Raw genomic sequence first — 19,772 nt, forward strand, 5'->3', positions numbered from 1 at the left:
AATCAACTACAATTTTATTCATTTCAGATGAAACCCATTCTGGCATATCCAAAACATTCATTACATAAATAAAAATTGACATCAACAATGAATTTATGACAATTACTTTCCCTTTTAATTTCAAAGACCTCCCCCTCCACATATTTACCACCTTCCTAACTTTGTTTATAACTCCACTCCATGTCATATCCCTAGCTTCCTGTACCTTCACCCCTAAAAACACACCTAACACCTTAAAATAATCATTTACCATTTTAAAAGGAAAAATCTCCTCATTAATCTTCCCAACGTACATTATTACTGACTTCTCCATATTCACTTTTGCTCCTGAGGCTTTCTCATATACTTTAAAACACTCCATCACCCTTTTAACACTTTCCTCATCTCTAACTGTTATTGTGGTATCGTCTGCGTATTGATGAATTAAACTAAAACCTCCTTGCGGAGTCTCTACACAATTTATAAAATGATCTTTTTTAAGGTATGCCGCTAAGGGTTCTACCGATAAAACAAACAATAATGCTGATAAAGGGCACCCCTGTCTCACTGATCTCTCAAGAATAAAAGAATCTGTTAAAACCCCATTACATTTTACCCTACTTTTTGCCTTTCTATATAATAATTTTATCCATCCTATTATTCTATTTCCAAACCCATATTTTTCCAGTACCCTAAACATAAAATCATGTTCCACCCTGTCAAAAGCTTTATTAAAATCTATACTTAAAACAATTCCCCCTCTCTTATCGCTATTCATTTTATTTATCACATCTCTAAGTGTAATGATGGTATCAGCTATGTCTCTTCCAGGCACACTATAATTTTGTGTAGGTGCTATAATATCATTTAAAACCATCTTCATCCTATTCGCCAATATCTTAGCTAAAATCTTATAATCTGAGTTTAATAAACTAATTGGCCTATAATTTTCTAATTTCATTTTGCTCCCCTTATTTTTATATAAAACCGATATCAGTCCTGTCACCATGGAGTCTGAAACACTATTATTATCTTCCATATATTGATACACTTCCATTAAAATCGGTGCTAAAAAACTTTCATACATTTTATAAAACTCTGCAATTAGTCCATCTACTCCAGGACTTTTATTTATTTGTAATCCCTTAATTGCATCTTTCACTTCATCCACTTATCTTCCTATCACATATTTGCTTATCCTCAACACCAATTTGCACATCCACACTACCTAAAATCTCCTTTACACACTCTTCATCCACCTCCCCTTTCTTAAATAAATCCTTATAAAAATTCTGTACAGTTTCTAATATCTCAACATAATCATTTACCACTTCACCCTTTACATTTTCTATCTCACTAATATATGATTTCGTCTGTTTAGTTTTCTCTAAACCAAGAAAAAAAGACGTACATTTCTCCCCTTCTAAAACATACTTTGCCCTACTTCTAATAGATGCCCCCTTACATTTATCTATTTCACATTTGCTCAATTGTGCCTTTAAATCTAAAAACCTTTCAATATTATAAATAGGATCAATATCACATATCCTCATTTCTTCATTCAATTTTGCTCTTAAATAATTTTCTTCTCTTGTCATCCTACTCCTCTTCTTCCTTGCATATCTAATACTAAAATCTTTTATTTTTTTCTTAACATTTTCCCACCACTGGCACTTATCATTCCCTTTTTGCTTATCCTCCATTTCATGTTCTATCAAAGATTTAAGTTGTATTCCATATTCCTCATCACCTAGATACCTTGCATTCATACACCACACTCCCCCCCCTTTCCCCTCCCTATCTAACCCCACCGAAAATGTTAACCCAGCATGATCACTAAAAGTTGTAAAAATATACTTAATATCCTTCATAAAATTCCTTAACCCTTCATTTACTAAAACCAGATCTATCCGTGTCTGTTTCAACTCCCCTAAAACCACCTGCCTTCTAGAAAATTCTCTCTTGTTCGGATTCTCATCCCTCCATATATCAATCAAATTATTTTCAAACATAATCTTCCTTAAAACCCCCCTAGATACGTCACTTCTAAAAATAGCTCCCCTTGTCATATCTAATCTATTCATTTTAACATTAAAATCCCCAACTAAAATACAGTTACCCTTGCACCATTTCCCTAATTCTAAAAATAAATCCCTCCGCTCTATCTCATTATTCGGCGCATAAATATTTATAATCCTAAAAACCCTATTCAAAGTCCAAAATTAAAATCCTCCCATTATTATCATTATATATCTTCTTCACATTTTCTACTACATCCTTCCTTAATAAAATTGCAACCCCACTTGAATTCCCTCTGCCATTGTTTACATAAATAAAATCCCTCCATATTTTTTTTACTTCTAAAACACATACATTATCCCAGTGCGTCTCTTGAATACATAAAATATCTGAATTCTTCATTTGTACTATTCTATTAAATTTTCCCATTGTTCTCAAACCATTTGCATTTATTGACATTATATTGACCATTCTAATAAATAAAAAAATAAAAAAATATAATTTCATTATCCTCTACCTGTTATCCAGTTTCTTTCCTCTTCCACCCTTTCTCTCCTCCTTTTCCCGCCGCTTTCCTCTTCCTGTATCCTTCCCTCGTTCTTTCAATCTTTTCCCCATCATCCGTATCCGATATCTCCTCCAAGTCCATGTTATCCATCCAACTCACACTCTTGACATCCACTTCCGTTGTGCTCCCCGTGCTCATCTCCGTCTCTGGTATTGTCGTCGTTGTGCTCCCCGTGTTCATCTCCGTTTCTGTTATTGTCATCAAATCCCCAACCCCCTCCATTTCTTCACCCCCCGTGGTACTTGTTAGTGCTGTGCTTTCCCCCAAAACCTGTGAGTCCCCCGTGCTTCCCCCCAGTCTACTCCCCCCCTCCTCCTGAAAACTCCCTCTTCTTATTTCTGCGTCCATACTGCTCCCAATTTCATTCATCTTCTGGTCCTTCTCCCTTCTTCCTTCCTCCGTCTCTCCACCTTCTGCCACGTCCTCTCCTCCATCTTCTTCTCCTTCTTTCGACAATACACCTTCTTCCTCGAATAGTGTTTTACTCCCCTCTTCAACCCTAACCTCTCCACAGTTGCACTCCGCCAATCTCTTTCTGCATCCACCACAAAAAATCTTCTCTCCGACACATTCTCTCGCGTAGTGTCCTTGATTGCCACACTTGAAACACTTAAATTCCGGGCAGTCTTTAACTATGTGCCCGGGTTGAATACACAAACGACACACTCTGACCTGTTTGTCATGAATGACCCTAAAATATTCTGCTCCCTCCAACGTCTGAATTCTTGTAGAGTAAGGCAATGATGTCACTTTTTCTGTGAACTTGACTTTGCAAAAACGTGTCCCGTCAACCACCTCCGTTCCTGGCCAAACTCTCCTCCTTATCTCCGAGACGGCCGCCACTCCCCAGCTACTCAGCTTGCCCAGTATCACACCATCTTCTACGTATACTGGGAGATTCATAAAAGACACCACCAATTCCTTCACATTAATATCTCTCGCCAGAATCCTGGTGTCCTTTATCCGTATTCCATCCATTAGACGTTCTTTTCCTTTTTCGTTTCTCATCGTAACTTCATACTTCTTTTCTCCTTTCATTCGGCATCCCACCACCTCTCCACACACCTCCTTAATTGCTCGTAGTAGTTCCATTGTCGTCACTTTGTCTTCTCCTTCCAACTCAATTGCCACCGTGTATTCTTTGCCATATTTCATTCCTTCTTTATCTTCATTTTTCTTCCGTTGCGCCTTTTCGTTGTCTTTGTCCATTCCGTTTGTCTTTTCCATGTTGTCCGTCATAGTAAAAAATGAATCCAAAAAAACTCTCCCCCAAGCAGCAAAACTGCAAGGGGGAAGACTAACCAAACTTAAAACTATTCAACTGAAGAATTTTTTTTATTATATTGCGAAATCAAACATACTTAACAAAAATAGCTCTCGAGCAAACACTCTCCAGCAAACACTCACTCACAGCTCAGACACTCGCACCTGTCGTCACTTCTCCAATCAGGAAAGGCGTATTCAGGCTGGTATGGCCGTAAGCAAATGACTAACTCTTGGTACACCATATAAAGTCAAAGTGAGTCTGATAAACAGACATTTTCACCAATTAGATAAGCAGCCTGAACTTTGGGTCACTCAGTAAGTGGAAGAAATTACATATACTGTCGCCATCACTTTTTAGCACAGATAGTTGGATGAAATACAAACCAACCTTGCTAACATTTCAAAGCGAGGGCACATATTTCAGCCTTGTGGGAAAAAACGGACAAATACAATGACTTCTGACAAATACATCATTAGCAACAGTTTCCCATGCAGCTATCCTACTAGCCAGAATAAATACACAAAATCTCTGAATGTTGAAAACCTATTGCATTGTTCTGTGCCAAGGAGGAGCGCATGTATGGACAATTTCATATTGTAAGCGCATGGGCGTATGACACATCATGACCATGGGGGTTAGAGCGGCTTCTCAACTATCTCTTGATTGAAATACCAGCGTGGCATAAATACCATGCTGCATTTCGCAACATGATGTTTCCACAAAATGTCAACAATGTTTGGCTACAAACAAATGTTTCTACCTTTCAATTGGTCCACAAAGTGTCTTTCACAACTGACTTCAAAGATCTCCATAAGCACGGGCAATTGACTCAAGTCATCCTCAAGCTTGCCGTCAAGCAACGGTTTGTCATTAAACAAGACATCAAGGGAGAGCGCGGACCAGTCCCCCACTACCATAAATTATGCAATCGAGATTTCCACATTCGGGAAATTCACAGGGGTCAGCATAGCTGGCGTGCAATGGCTAAGCCTCGCCCTGGGTGAACCGCCTTTCTTGATCACGGTATCTCCCTTACCAGGTAAGTATGAGTTATACTCATCGGTGGAGGGCAAGTGTCACCAGTGCCAACATTTTCGGCTAATGGTAACCACTTTGTGTTCTGATAATATCACATCACATCGACCTGCGTTAAATGCCGTTTAGGAATGCACTTGCAGACAGAGTGGTGAAAAAGTAGTTCATTTTGTTTACTAGATTATATCAGTGAACCACTAGATTCCCATCATGCAACACTGTAGAAAAATCACCAATGACTTTTTAATATCTTAACCTGTCTGATATCACAAATGTATGCGATATGACGAAATAAAATCACATTCAGACACACACACACACACACACACAGACAAATGCATGAAAGCAATTGATTTATTATCGATAACATCTCACATTCTCTTGTACTTTTGATTTACGCCGTAAAAGAAGGGTTGTAATTCCACCATGGAAAACACAGACACCAGTCCAGTTCCACTCCTCACCAGCATTATTTCCTTTGATCATTTGAACAGGGCGAGGGAGCACAAAGCACACACAAGCTGCATTCAGTAACAATATTCTTATTTGTCTTATGCATAAAAGGCAGTTGCTCCCTGACAACACAAGGAACTTTGATTGTATTAAAAGGGCAGGGGAGACTAGCCCATAGAAGCGGCATTTAGTCAATTCAGCATCAAATGCTTACTACAAGGCAGTGTTGCTGATGAAATAATGCCAGAGCACACCCTAGTGGACAAAATGCTTACAGCACCTGGTATTCCCAGGCAGTCTCCCATCCAAGTACTAACCAGGCCCGACCCTGCTTAGCTTCCGAGATCAGACGAGATCGGGCGTATTTTTTTTTTTTTTCTCTTATTATGAAAAAACACATGATATTTACAACATTCAATAAATAATCAAAAAGGATGAACAATTCATCCTTTTACAAAATCAAAAAAAGAAAAATGAATCCTATTATTAAAAAAACACAATCATCCACCAAAACCAATTAATAATTAAAAACAAGTTTTCCATTCGACTCAATTTCAATAAGTGCTCCCCCACACAAACAATTTTTCAAAATTACATCCAGCATATTTATATATTACTTCTATATCTTTCTCTAAAATACTTCTAAATAAAACCTCTACACTCACAATTTTCCCTTCATAATGTCCCAAATTCCTTCTTAGTCTTACAGCGTATCTGGCATGACTAAGTACAAAATTCATCAAATTAAAATTAAAAACTTTGCTTTTCCCTGTTAAACCAAAAAGAAACAACCTCCTCCACTCAACCCCAGCAACAATCTCTTCTCCCCACTGTTGTACTAAAATCCCCTTTAAAACTTATGAAACTCTTCTAATCTACTACATTCAACAAAAAAGTGCATAAAATGTTCCACCCCCGTACCACAAATATCACATTCTCTTTTAATATCTCTATTTATTTGATGTAAAACCACGTTCGTAAAAATCCTATTATGTTTCAATTTAAAATCATTGTCTTCACATTCTATAGAATTATATTTTACATTTACATTCTTCCATATTGATTTCACATCTATATTTGCAAACACCCTAGACCACACTTTTTCCGAAGCAGGAGTTTTTATCTCTCTTAAAATGCATTTTTCATAAACCTTTTTAACTTTCAAACCTGACAAATCATACTTCTTCCCATTACTTTCATAATATAAAACCGGTAAACCCCTAGCTCTTGTAGCCACCTCTTTATTTATTAAAACACCCCACTCCCTAGGAAGACATCCTAATATTCTCTTATACATGTTCTCTACAGTAGTTCTACTTATTTCATCATTTTCTTCAACCACATTATCAAATATTGCCTGACATGGAAGGAACCCCGGAATGACCTCATATAAGATGTCCCCAATCTGTCTCATCCCAGCCCTCATAAAATATTTACAAAACAACATCTTATTATTATACTGTATCTTGGGATTTAAAAAAATTGGCTGATTTAAAATATTGTCTAAAATGGTACACTCATAATAAATATTTGGTAAAAACTCCCCCCAAGCCTCAAACACTTCTCTATAAAACAAAGGTATATTACCTAACATTTCCTTTTTCATACACATCAATAAACCATTGTCCCCCATCCTCCCAACCTCCTGCAAATACCCCTTAAAAAATATTTTCCATCCATAATCTAATTCACCATATAAATATTTACGTACCATTTTGACTCTAATTGCTGTTTTCCTCACATTTAAATCCACCAACTTCAAACCCCCCTCCTCATAGCCTGCAAACAAAGTTTTAAAAGCTATTTTCACCCCCTTCCCTTCCCATAAAAAATCAACTACAATTTTATTCATTTCAGATAAAACCCATTCTGGCATATCCAAAACATTCATTACATAAATAAAAATTGACATCAACAATGAATTTATGACAATTACTTTCCCTTTTAATTTCAAAGACCTCCCCCTCCACATATTTACCACCTTCCTAACTTTGTTTATAACTCCACTCCATGTCATATCCCTAGCTTCCTGTTCCTTCACCCCTAAAAACACACCTAACACCTTAAAATAATCATTTACCATTTTAAAAGGAAAAATCCCCTCATTAATCTTCCCAACGTACATTATTACTGACTTCTCCATATTCACTTTTGCTCCTGAGGCTTTCTCATATACTTTAAAACACTCCATCACCCTTTTAACACTTTCCTCATCTCTAACTGTTATTGTGGTATCATCTGCATATTGATGAATTAAACTAAAACCTCCTTGCGGAGTCTCTACACAATTTATAAGATTATCTCTTTTAACCTGTTTGGGCTGCAAGCCCGACACCGCCCACACTATGACAACATCCAGCTCAAAGTGCAGGGCGCGACATTCAAAAGCTAGTTTTTAAAAATATTTAACTTTCACACATTAACAAGTCCAAGACACCAGATGAAAGATAAACTTCTTGTGAATCAAACCAACATGTCCGATTTTTAAAATGTTTTACAGGGAAGACAAAATATGTACATCTATTAGCTAACCACGTTAGCAAATGACACCACTTTTCTAACTGCATCAGTTTCTTACTCCATCAGGTGCTATCACAAATTCGACCAAATAAAGATATAAATAGCCACTAACCAAGAAACAAATTCATCAGATGACAGTCTGATAACATATTTATTGTATAGCATATTTTTTTTCGAAAAATGTGCATATTTCAGGTATAAATCATATTTTACATTTCAGCTACAAATCAGAAAGTGCACCGAAAGCAGCCATAATATTTACAGACACCAACAGACACCAACGTCAAATAGCTTATTACTCATCATAAAACATTTCCGAAAAATATATAGTTTGCAGCAATTGAAAGATAGGCAACTTGTGATTCCAAACAATATTTCCGATTTATTAAATGTTTTACAGCGAAAACAAAATGTATCGCTATATTAGCGTAGCCACAATAGAGAGACACATTTGGGCGCCCACGACCCGTTCACATGCACGACAGATATATGAAATAACATCATAAAATGAGTCTTACTTTGGCTGATCTTTCATCAGAATGTTGAAACAGGCGTCCTCTGTCCAGATGAGTCGTTGTTTCGTTTCAGAATGAGAAATATCCCTGTTAATTTACCATTTCCAGTAGCCGTGGCCCAACGTAAACACAGTCATACGACGGAACACGGCAAAACTCCCGAATAAAGTTTCAATAATCTGATTAAACTATATTGAAAAAACATACATTACGATGATATGGTCACATATATCCAAAAAAATTCGAGCCGGAGACGTTAGCCGTTCGTTAGGAAGGCAAAACAGAAGTCCATCCCACTTCCTTCAGAATACCGGAAGTTGGCGCTCAGGTCAAAGAAATAGGTTTTTTTCCACCACAGACCAAGAGGAGCAAAAAAATTTCTTCTCTGACATCCTCTTTACACCAATAGGAAGGCGTATAGACTGTCAGCAGACTCGTAGGTGTTAAGACCATGTATAGGCATCAGATTGAAAAGAGCATAGATTTCTGACATTTCACTTCCTGGTCAGGAAAAGTGCTGCAGAAGGTCTTGTGTTTCACTCAGAGAAAAAATTCCAACTGTTTTAGAAACTAGAAAGTGTTTTCTATCCAAAAAGAATAATAATATTCATATTGTACAAGCAAGATTTGAGTAGGAGGCCGTTTGAAATGGGCACGATTTCACTGGCTACTCAACACTTTGCCTTGCAGCCATAAGAAGTTAAGAAATGCTGCTAAAGGTTCTACCGATAAAACGAATAATAAAGCTGATAAAGGGCACCCCTGTCTCACAGATCTCTCAAGAATAAAAGAATCGGTTAAAACCCCATTACATTTCACCCTACTTTTTGCCTTCTTATATAATAATTTTATCCATCCTATTATTCTATTACCAAACCCATATTTTTCCAGTACCCTAAACATAAAATCATGTTCCACCCTGTCAAAAGCTTTATTAAAATCTATACTTAAAACAATTCCCCCTCTCTTATCGCTATTCATTTTATTTATCACATCTCTAAGTGTAATGATGGTATCAGCTATGTCTCTTCCAGGCACACTATAATTTTGTGTAGGTGCTATAATATCATTTAAAACCATCTTCATCCTATTCGCCAATATCTTAGCTAAAATCTTATAATCTGAGTTTAATAAACTAATTGGCCTATAATTTTCTAATTTCATTTTGCTCCCCTTATTTTTATATAAAACCGATATCAGTCCTGTCACCATGGAGTCTGAAACACTATTATTATCTTCCATATATTGATACACTTCCATTAAAATCGGTGCTAAAAAACTTTCATACATTTTGTAAAACTCTGCAATTAGTCCATCTACTCCAGGACTTTTATTTATTTGTAATCCCTTAATTGCATCTTTCACTTCATCCACTGTTATCTTCCTATCACATATTTGCTTATCCTCAACACCAATTTGCACATCCACACTACCTAAAATCTCCTTTACACACTCTTCATCCACCTCCCCTTTCTTAAATAAATCCTTATAAAAATTCTGTACAGTTTCTAATATCTCAACATAATCATTTACCACTTCACCCTTTACATTTTCTATCTCACTAATATATGATTTCGTCTGTTTAGTTTTCTCTAAACCAAGAAAAAAAGACGTACATTTCTCCCCTTCTAAAACATACTTTGCCCTACTTCTAATAGATGCCCCCTTACATTTATCTATTTCACATTTGCTCAATTGTGCATTTAAATCTAAAAACCTTTCAATATTATAAATAGGATCAATATCACATTTCCTCATTTCTTCATTCAATTTTGCTCTTAAATCATTTTCTTCTCTTGTCATCCTACTCCTCTTCTTCCTTGCATATCTAATACTAAAATCTTTTATTTTTTTCTTAACATTTTCCCACCACTGGCACATATCATACCCTTTTTGCTTATCCTCCATTTCATTTTCTATCAAAGATTTAAGTTGTATTCCATATTCCTCATCACCTAGATACCTTGCATTCATACACCACACTCCCCCCTTTCCCCTCCCTATCTAACCCCACCGAAAATGTTAACCCAGCATGATCACTAAAAGTTGTAAAAATATACTTAATATCCTTCATAAAATTCCTTAACCCTTCATTTACTAAAACCAGATCTATCCGTGTCTGTTTCAACTCCCCTAAAACCACCTGCCTTCTAGAAAATTCTCTCTTGTTCGGATTCTCATCCCTCCATATATCAATCAAATTGTTTTCAAACATAATCTTCCTTAAAACCCCCCTAGATACGTCACTTCTAAAAATAGCTCCCCTTGTCATATCTAATCTATTCATTTTAACATTAAAATCCCCAACTAAAATACAGTTACCCTTGCACCATTTCCCTAATTCTAAAAATAAATCCCTCCGCTCTATCTCATTATTCGGCGCATAAATATTTATAATCCTAAAAACCCTATTCATATATTCAAAATCCAAAATTAAAATCCTCCCATTATTATCATTATATATCTTCTTCACATTTTCTATTACATCCTTCCTTAATAAAATTGCAACCCCACTTGAATTTCCTCTGCCATTGTTTACATAAATAAAATCCCTCCATATTTTTTTTACTTCTAAAACACATACATTATCCCAGTGCGTCTCTTGAATACATAAAATATCTGAATTCTTCATTTGTACTATTCTATTAAATTTTCCCATTGTCCTCAAACCATTTGCATTTATTGACATTATATTAACCATTCTAATAAATAAAAAAAATATAAAATATAATTTCATTATCCTCTACCTGTTATCCAGTTTCTTTCCTCTTCCACCCTTTCTCTCCCCCTCTTCCCGCCGCTTTCCTCTTCCTGTATCCTTCCCTCATTCTTTCAATCTTTTCTCCATCATCCGTATCCGATATCTCTTCCAAGTCCATGTTTTCCAGCCAACTCACCCTCTTGACATCCACATCCGTTGTGCTCCCCGTATTCATCTCCGTTTCTGGTATAGTCATTGTGCTCCCTGTGCTCATCGCCGTCTCTGGTATTGTCATCAACTCCATAACCCCCTCCATTTCTTCACCCCCCGAGCTACTTGTTAGTGCTGTGCTTTCCCCCAAAACCTGTGAGTCCCCCGTGCTTCCCCCCAGTCCACTCCCCCCCTCCTCCTGAAAACTCCCTCTTCTTATTTCTGAGTCCATACTGCTCCCAATTTCATTTATCTTCTGGTCCTTCTTCCTTCTTCCTTCCTCCGTCTCTCCACCTTCCACCACGTCCTCTCCTCCATCTTCTTCTCCTTCTTGCGACAATACAACTGCTTCCTCGAATAGTGTTTGACTCCCCTCTTCAGCCCTAACCTCTCCACAGTTGCACTCCGTCAATCTCTTTCTGCATCCACCACAAAAATTCCTTTCCTTCTCTCCGACACATTCTCTCGCGTAGTGTCCTTGATTGCCACACTTGAAACACTTAAATTCCGGGCAGTCTTTAACTATGTGCCCGGGTTGAATACACAAACGACACACTCTGACCTGTTTGTCATGAATTACTCTAAAATATTCTGCTCCCTCCATCGTCTCAATTCTTGCAGAATATGGCAATGATGTCACTTTTTCTGTAAACTTGACCTTGCAAAAACGTGTCCCGTCAATCACCTCCGTTCCTGGCCAAACTCTCCTCCTTATCTCCGAGACGGCCGTTACTCCCCAGCTACTCAGCTTGCCCAGTATCACACTATCTTCCACATATACTGGGAGATTCATGAAAGACACCACCAATTCCTTCACATTAATATCTCTCGCCAGAATCCTTGTGTCCTTTATTCGTAATCCATCCATTAGACGTTCTTTTCCTTTTTCATTTCTCATCGTAATTTCGTACTTCTTCTCCCCTTTCATTCGGCATCCCACCACCTCTCCACACACCTCCTTAATTGCTCGTAGTAGTTCCATTGTCGTCACCTTGCCTTCTCCTTCCAACTCAATTGCCACCGTGTATTCCTTGCCATATTTCATTCCTTCTTTATCTTCATTTTTCTTCCGTTGCGCCTTTTCGTTGTCTTTGTCCATTCCGTTTGTCTTTTCCATGTTGTCCGTCATAGTAAAAAAATGAATCCAAAAAAACTCTCCCCCAAGCAGCAAAACTGCAAGGGGGAAGACTAACCAAACTTAAAACTATTCAACTGAAGAAAAAAATAAATTATATTGCGAAATCCAATTAATTAACAAAAATAGCTCTCGAGCAAACACTCTCCAGCAAACACTCACTCACAGCTCAGACACTCGCACCTGTCGTCACTTCTCCAATCAGGAAAGGCGTATTCAGGCTGGTATGGCCGTAAGCGAAGAAGCTACTCCTGGTACACCATATAAAGTCAAAGTGAGTCTGATAAACAGACATTGCATTTTCACCAATTAGATAAGCAGCTTGAACTTTGGGTCACTCAAAAAGTGGAAGATATTACATGTACTTTATACATTGCTTACCACAAGGCAATGTTGCTGATGAAATAATGCAAGAGCACACCCTAGTGGACAAAATGCTTACAGCACCTGGTATTCCCAGGTAGTCTCCCATCCAAGTACTAACCAGGCCCGAACCTGCTTAGCTTCCAAGATCAGACGAGATCAGGCGTATTTTTTTTTTTTTTTATCTTTTATTATGAAAAAACACATAATATTTACAACATTCAATCAATAATAAAAAAGGATGAACAATTCATCCTTTTACAAAATCAAAAAATAAAAAATAAATAAAATAAAACCTATTAAAAAACACAATCATCCACTAAATCCACTTAATAATGAAATACAAGTTTCCCATTTGACAGAATTTCAATAAAAGTACTCCCCCACACAAACAATTTTTCAAAATTTCCTCCACCGTATCTATATATTATCTCTATATCTCTCTCTAATATGCTCCTAAAAAAACCTTCCACACTCACAATTTTCCCTTCATAATGACCTAAATTTCTTCTTAATCTTATCGCATATCTAGCATGACTTAGTATAAAATTCACCAAATTAAAATTTAAAACTTTACTTTTCCCATTTACACCAAAAAGAAACAACCTCCTCCACTCCACCCCAGTAAAAATCTCTTCTCCCCAATGTTTTACTAAAAGCCCTTTTAAAAACTCGTGAAAGTCTTTCAACCTACTACATTCAATAAAAAAGTGCATCAAATTTTCCACCCCCGTACCACAAATATCGCATTCTCTTTTAATATCCCTATTTATTTGATGCAAAACCACATTTGTAAAAATCCTATTATGTTTCAATTTAAAATCATTGTCTTCACATTCTATAAAATTATATTTTACATTTACATTCTTCCATATTGATTTTACATCCATGTTTGGAAACACCCTAGACCACACTTTCTCCGCAGCAGGACTTTTTATCTCTTTTAAAATACATTTTCTATAAACCATTTTAACTTTTAGACCTGATAAATCATGTTTCTCCCCATTACTTTCATAATATAAAACTGGTAAAGCCCTAGATCTTTTGACCACCTCTTTGTTTATTAAAATCACCCACTCCCCGGGAATACATCCTAATATTTTCTTGTACATATTCTCCACAGTAGTTTTACTTATTTCTTCATCTACTTCAACCACATTGTCATATATAGCCTGAAATGGAAGAAACCCAGGAATTACCTCATATGCTATGTCACCTATCTGCCTCATCCCAGCCCTCATAAAATATTTACAAAACAACATCATATTATTGCACTTTATCTTTGGATTTAAAAATATCGGCTGATTTAAAATATTTTCTAAACTGGTACATTCATAATAAATATTTGGTAAAAACCGCCCCCAAGCCTCAAACACTTCTCTGTAAAACAAAGGTATATTACCTAACATTTCCTTCTTCATACTCATCAATAAACCATTGTCCCCCATCCTCCCAACCTCCTGCAAATACTCTTTAAAAAACCTTTTCCACCCATAATCCAATTCACCAAATAAATATTTCCGTACCATTTTTACTCTAATTGCTGTTTTCCTTACACTTAAATCTATCAACTTCAAACCCCCCTCCTCATAACCTGCAATCAAAGTTTTAAAAGCTATTCTCACCCCCTTCCCTTCCCATAAAAAATCAACTACAATTTTATTCATTTCAGATAAAACCCATTCTGGCATATCCAAAACATTCATTACATAAATAAATATTGACATCAACAATGAATTTATGACAATTACTTTCCCTTTTAATTTCAAAGACCTCCCCCTCCACATATTTACCACCTTTCTAACTTTATTTATTACACCACTCCATGTCAAATCCCTAGCTTCCATTTCTTTCACCCCTAAAAACACTCCTAATACCTTAAAATAATCTTTAACCACTTTAAAAGGAAAATTCCCCTCATTAATCTTCCCAATATACATTACTACTGACTTCTCCATGTTAACCTTTGCACCCGATGCTTGTCCATATACTTTAAAACACTCCATCACCCTTTTTACACTACCCTCATCTCTAACTGTTATAGTGGTATCATCTGCGTATTGATGTATCAAACTAAAACCTCCTTGCGGAGTCTCTACACAATTTATAAGATTATCTCTTTTAAGAAATGCTGCTAAAGGTTCTACCGATAAAACGAATAATAAAGCTGATAAAGGACACCCCTGTCTCACAGATCTCTCAAGAATAAAAGAATCAGTTAAAACCCCATTACATTTCACCCTACTTTTTGCCTTCTTATATAATAATTTTATCCATCCTATTATTCTATTACCAAAACCATATTTATCCATTACCCTAAACATAAAATCATGTTCCACCCTATCAAAAGCTTTATTTAAATCTATGCTTAAAACAATTCCCCCCATCTTATCATGATTCATTTTATTTATCACATCTCTAATTGTATTAATTGTATCCGCAATATCTCTACCAGGCACACTATAATTCTGTGTAGGTGCTATAATATCATTTAAAACTTGCTTCATTCTATTTGCCAGTATCTTTGCTAAAATCTTATAATCCGAATTTAATAAACTAATTGGCCTATAATTCTCCAATTTTAATTTACTCCCCTTATTTTTATATAAAATCGTTATCAGTCCTGTCACCATAGATTCAGAAATACTATCATTATCCTCCATATATTGATAAACTTCCAATAAAATAGGTGCTAAAAAACTGGCATATATTTTATAAAACTCTGCAATTATTCCATCTACTCCAGGACTCTTATTTACTTGTAAACCCTTAATCGCATCTTTAACTTCAGTCAATGTTATCTTCCCATCACACATTTGTTTATCCTCTACATTAATTTTCACATCCACACTATCCAATATCTCCTTTACACACCCCTCATCCACCTCCCCTTTCTTAAATAAATCCTTATAAAAATTCTGCACTGTTTCTAAAACCTCTACATAATCATTGACAACTTCACCCTTTATATTTTCGATCTCTCTAATATATGTTCTCCTCTGTTTATTCTTCTCTATTCCAAGAAAAAATGAAGTACATTTCTCCCCCTCCAAAACATACTTTGCCTTACTTCTTATAATTGCACCCTTACACTTATCTATTTCATATTTAGTCAATTGTGCTTTTAATTCCAAAAACTTTCCTATATTATAATTAGGTTCACTGTCACACTTCCTCATTTCTTTATCCAATTTAGCCCTCAACTCATTTTCTTCTCTTTTCATCCTACCTCTCTTTTTCCTTGCATATCCTATACTAAAAACTTTTATTTTTTCCTTAACCTTATCCCACCATGAACACTTATCATTCTCTTTCTGCTTATCCTCCATTTCACATGCTATCAAAGATTTAAGTTGTTTCCCATATTCCTCATCTCCCAAATACCCTGCATTCATACACCATATTCCACCCCCTGTTCTTTCCTTATCTAATCCCACTGAAAATGTTAAACCTGCATGATCACTAAAAGTTGTAAAAACATACTTAATATCTTTCATAAAATTCCTTAAACCTTCTTTTACTAAAACCAGATCTATCCTCGTTTGTTTCAAATCCCCTAAAACCACCTGCCTTCTAGAAAATTCTCTTTTTTCTGGATTTTCCTCTCTCCATATATCAATTATTCCTTTTTCTAACATCATCTTCTTTAAAACCCCCCTAGATACATCACTTCTAAAAATAGCTCCTCTTGTCATATCCAGTCTATCCATTTTAACATTAAAATCCCCAACTACAATACAGTTTCCCTCACACCATTTCCCTATTTCTAAAAATAAATCTTTGCGCTCTATTTCAGTATTAGGCGCATAAATATTTATAATTCTAAAAACCATACTCATATATTCAAAATCTACAATTAAAATCCTCCCATTATTATCATTATATATCTGTTTCACATTATCCACCACATCCCTCCTCAATAAAATAGCAACCCCACTTGAATTCCCTCTGCCGTTGTTTACATAAATAAAATCCCTCCATATTTTTTTAACTTCTAAAACACATACATTATCCCAGTGCGTCTCTTGAATACATAAAATATCTGACTTCTTCATTTTTATTATTCTATTAAATTTTCCCATTGTCCTCAATCCATTTGCATTTATTGACATTATATTTACCATTCTAATAAATAATAAAATGATAAAATATAATTTCATTTTCCTCTACCTGTTATCCAGTTTCTTTCCTCTTCCACCCTTTCTCTCCCCCTCTTCCCGCCGCTTTCCTCTTCCTGTATCCTTCCCTCGTTCTTTCAATCTTTTCTCCATCCTCCGTATCCGATATCTCTTCCAATTCCATGTTTTCCAGCCAACTCACCCTCTTGACATCCACATCCGTTGTGCTCCCCGTATTCATCTCCGCTTCTTGTATAGTCTTTGTGCTCCCCGTGCTCATCGCCGTCTCTGGTATTGTCATCAACTCCATAACCCCCTCCATTTCTTCACCCCCCGAGCTACTTGTTAGTGCTGTGCTTTCCCCCAAAACCTGTGAGTCCCCCGTGCTTCCCCCCCGTCCACTCCCCCCCTCCTCCTGAAAACTCCCTCTTCTTATTTCTGTGTCCATACTGCTCCCAATTTCATTTATCTTCTGGTCCTTCTTCTTTCTTCCTTCCTCCGTCTCTCCACCTTCCACCACGTCCTCTCCTCCACCTTCTTCTCCTTCTTGCGACAATCCCACTGCTTCCTCATATATTGTTTGACTCCCCTCTTCAGCCCTAACCTCTCCACAGTTGCACTCCGCCACTCTCTTTCTGCATCCACCACAAAAATTCCTTTCCTTCTCTCCATCACATTCCCTCGCATAGTGTCCTTGATTGCCACACTTAAAACACTTAAATTCCGGGCAGTCTTTAACTATGTGCCCGGGTTGAATACACATACGACACACTCTGACCTGTTTGTCATGGATGACTCTGAAATATTCTGCTCCCTCCAACGTCTCAATTCTTGTAGAATAAGGTAATGATGTCACTTTTTCTGTGAACTTGACCTTGCAGAAACGTGTCCCGTCAACCACCTCTGTTCCTGGCCAAACTCTCCTCCTTATCTCCGAGACAGCCGCCACTCCCCAGCTACTCAGCTTGCCCAGTATCACACCGTCTTCTACATATACTGGGAGATTCATGAACGACACCACCACTTCCTTCACATTAATATCTCTCGCCAGAATCTTTGTATCCTTTATTCTTAATCCATCCATTAGACGTTCTTTTCCTTTTTCATTTCTCATCGTAATTTCGTACTTCTTCTCCCCTTTCATTCGGCATCCCACCACCTCTCCACACACCGCCTTAATTGCTCTTAGTAGTTCCATTGTCGTCACCTTGTCTTCTCCTTCCAACTCAATTGCCACCGTGTATTCCTTGCCATATTTCATTTCTTCTTTATCTTCATTTTTCTTCCGTTGCGCTTTTTCGTTGTCTTTGTCCATTCCGTTTGTCTTTTCCATGTTGTCCGTCATAGTAAAAAAAATGAATCCAAAAAACTCTCCCCCAAGCAGAAAAACTGCAAGGGGGAAGACTAACCAAACTTAAAACTATTCAACTGAAGAAAATAATAAATTATATTGCAAAAACCAATTAATTAACAAAAATAGCTCTCGAGCAAACACTCTCCAGCAAACACTCACTCACAGCTCAGACACTCGCACCTGTCGTCACTTCTCCAATCAGGAAATGCGCATTCAGGCTGGTAAGGCCGTAAGCAAATGAACAACTCCTGGTACACCATATAAAGTCAAAGTGAGTCTGATAAACAGACATTGCAATTTCACCAATTAGATAAGCAGCTTCAACTTTGAGTCACTCAAAAAGTGGAAGAAATTACACATACTGTATTATCAAATGCTTACGACAAGGCAGTGTTGCTGATGAAATAATACAAGAGAACACCCTAGTGGACAAAACGCTTACAGCACCTGGTATTCCAAGGTGGTCTCCCATCCAAGTACTAACCAGACCCGACCCTGATTAGCTTCCAAGATCAGACGAGCTCAAGCGTATTTTTTTTTTTTTTTTTTATTATAAAAAATTCTTGTTTTACAATATTTACAAATTCAATATGCAAAAACCATTTCAATCAATACATTTCTAAACATAGGCAGGCAAACAATTCACCCCCTATCAAATCAAAAAACCCAAAGAAATTAAATTACCAGAATTATACAACCAATGCATACAAGACTTTATTAAGACAAATTCCACAAAAAAATTAAAATTAAAATAAAAATAAATAAAAAATAATATCTCCAACACTTTACACATCAAAACCCATACACCAAACCACCATCCTCCCCCACAGTAATAAATCCACAATCCTTCATAAACACCTTCTCAAAATCCTCCTGCTTAGACCTATACATCAAATCTACATCCTTCCTTATCAATCCTTCAAATACCTTCCACACTGTCACCCTCTTTCCCTCAAACCTTGCCATATTCCTCCTAGAATATACCGCATACCTTGCATGTGACAGCATAAAATTCAACAATACAATATTCACCCCCCTCACATGCTGACCCACTCCAAACAATACCAACCACCTCCAATCAACCCCACCTATTATCTCTTCTCCCCAGTACCTTTCTAACATTTCCCTCAACCTCACATAAAACCCAGCCACATCAACACATTCAAACATCATGTGCATCAGATTTTCATCCTCATCTCTACATACATCACACACACGAGACACTGACCTGTCTACCTGATGTAACACCACCTTAGTAAAAACACGGTTGTGCCTCAACATAAAGTCAAAATGGGTACATTCTAGACTGTTGAGCCTCACTACCATGTTTTCCCACAACGTCTCAACTTCCATCCCTGGAAAAACTTGCCTCCACACTTTCTCCGATGCCGGCGCTCTGACCTTCCTGGTAATAATCGCCCAGTATAAGGCCCTCACCTGAGTAGAGGATAAGGCTTGCATGGTTTCTCCACATTTCACCTTCATCTCAGGCAAGGTCTCTAAGACTCCATTACTCGAATGATTGTCCAGCAGCC

The 19,772-nt window shown here is 36.9% G+C and overlaps 1 non-coding gene across 1 annotated transcript; it reads right to left on the minus strand.

Moving 5' to 3' along the window:
* Positions 1-4,716: 4,716 nt before the first annotated feature.
* Positions 4,717-4,880, minus strand: LOC120043206. The gene has a single exon (XR_005476358.1). It is a non-coding gene; the product is annotated as a U1 spliceosomal RNA (small nuclear RNA).
* Between the last annotated feature and the right edge of the window lie 14,892 nt (positions 4,881-19,772).

Source organism: Salvelinus namaycush, unplaced genomic scaffold (assembly GCF_016432855.1).
Source record: "Salvelinus namaycush isolate Seneca unplaced genomic scaffold, SaNama_1.0 Scaffold879, whole genome shotgun sequence".
In the NCBI taxonomy this organism is placed as follows: Eukaryota; Metazoa; Chordata; class Actinopteri; order Salmoniformes; family Salmonidae; genus Salvelinus; species Salvelinus namaycush.